Genomic DNA, 2460 nt, shown 5'->3' on the forward strand with positions numbered 1-2460 from the left:
CTCTCTCTCTCTTTCTCTCGCTCTCTCTATCTATCTATCTATATATCTATCTATCTATCTATCTATCTGTCTATCTATCTATCTATCTGTCTAATATCTATATTTCTCTTTATGTATCTCTCTGTATCTATCTATCCATCCTTCTATCTATCTATCTCTCTCTGTATTACTAGCGAGCAAAAGAAACATAAAACCCTATTTGCCTGTGTAATGGTGATCATAATTGTTTTCCCTTTATTGTAAAACCCGAGAATTTAGACACAAACTGTTTTCTGGCATTTTGAAAGGATTCGTGGGGCATCATTGTGAACATTAAATTTCAATCAAATACGCTTTCAACTTACTGTTAATGCATAAAAAGGTTAAGTAGCGGGTATGGCCTCCTTCAGATCTGATCTTCTTTCAGCTGAGGCACGGATCGGGTTGTCTTCTGGGACTCTTCTTGCTCTCTCGTATGCCACAGCAACTGAAATGTTAGACTTAACCTCAAGTGGGATGAGGCCAGCTTCGTTTGTGAGCAGCATTGCATTTGAGTCTCTCGTACACCCGGTAATTATTCTATCTGACGAGTTTTGAACAACGCATAAGGTCTCGTGACTTGTCTTGGCCGTTGTTGGGTACCAGGCTGCGTGGGCATTCTGAATGACTGATCTGATGTACGCGATGTACACCATACGTAGATCTTCTTTGCTGCATCCCTAGTCTGTGTAGGGGAGCCTGTGGAGGAGATTGACTCTTAGGGCCAGTTTTTTCTTTAATTTATTTATGCTCTTTAAATGTTAACTTGCAATCGAAGGTCACGCCAAGGAAGGGAGGTGCTTTGCAATAGGGCACCTCCTCGTCTTCCTTTATAAGATGTGTACGCCAGGACATTTCACGGCTCCATGTCATGAAAAAAGAGTATTCGCATTTCGCCACGTTAATTTCCATCGTCCCTCGTTTGACCAATCGCAGATCTTGTCCAGAGCGGCCTGAACAATCGTGGTGGCAGTGTCAAGATTTTCATGGGATGCCCATATTGCCAGGTCGTCTGCGAAAAGGCTGGTGTTGGTGCCTACGGGTAGGTCATCTACGATGTCGTTGATGTATGTGAGGAACAGAAGTGGTGATAATACTCTGCCCTGAGGGACGCCGGCGAGGAAGCGATAGTAGCGACTTTCTTTTCCAGCAAAACAAACTCTAGACCTTCTGTCGTCTAGATAGGCCTTGATCTGTCGTTGTAGACAGATGGGTATTCCTATGGCGTTTATCGAGTAGAGGAGTCCAGTATGCGACACCATGCTCTTGAAAAGTCTATTAGACAGAGTAAGGTTCTCTTTGCTTTGCGTCTTGGTCCACAGTTGTCCTGAGGGTTGTCGGCTATGTGTTGCATTATCCTGGCAACCTGGTCCTCTGTGCTACGCTGTGGTAAAAAACCGGCTTACATATTGCATAGCTTTTGCTGAGTTTCCAACCAGATCGTCATTCTCACTTTTACTAATCTCGCGTATAATTTCTCAACGCAGCTTGTTAGTTGGATGGGTCTGTACGAGGTCATTTGGGCAGGGTCTTTCCCGGTTTTAATGATAGGAATGATCGTACCTTTTCGCCAGGCTGCTGGGTATTGGGCAGTTTTCCATACTTTATTATAGATATTCTAGAGAGAATTCACACCAGCTTCAGGAAGAGGGGTCACCATCATATTGTGGATTCCGTAATCTCCTGCAAATGTATTTTTGAGAACTTGTAGTGCAGCATTGAGTTCTGCCATTGTCAGGGGTAAGCATATTCCATCCTGGCATTGGCGTATTGTTTTCATTGCTGTGTAGTTACTTCGATGCATTTTGCGATCAATGTTAATAGTTTCTCCTTTTGCTTCCAGTTCAGCCTTTTGTGTCACTCTTGATACAAGAGACTTCATGTTACATTTTGGCAAACTTCTTGGCTTTATTTGCATTGTCTGTTATTGTCTGTTGGTTAACTATTAGAGCTCCTCCTTGTGGTAATGAACTAGATATCCCATTCAGAGCATTCACAGTTCGCCATATTTTGCTTATGTTGCTGCGCGAGTCTAGGGTCGATACGTAATCTAGCCAGCTTTTCCTTTTTGCCTCACGGATGATGCTTCTCTACGCTGTGCTGCAGAACCGGGAACAAGTACAGCTCCGGGCCGAATACCAATCAACTTCTGAATTTAGACAGGAACGCAGGCGACAGGGTTTTTGTCCGGAGGCTCAGCCAAAACGACTGATCTGAGTCTCCTGCTAGTAATGGCCGTGACGTCGAAATCAATCTTGGACCTGAAGGGAGGCACCCATGCATAATATGCAACAGGAACGTGACCAACCAGTATTACTCAATCCGAAACACCACCTGTGCCAAATGGATACACAGCAAGTGCAGTGGCCTATCCAACCCAGAAATCCGGCGTCTCTCCCACAACCACGCTTGGGCTTTCCCCGCCTGCTCCGTACCGTCCCC

Source organism: Aplysia californica, unplaced genomic scaffold (genome assembly GCF_000002075.1).
Source record: "Aplysia californica isolate F4 #8 unplaced genomic scaffold, AplCal3.0 scaffold00343, whole genome shotgun sequence".
NCBI lineage: Eukaryota > Metazoa > Mollusca > Gastropoda > Aplysiida > Aplysiidae > Aplysia > Aplysia californica.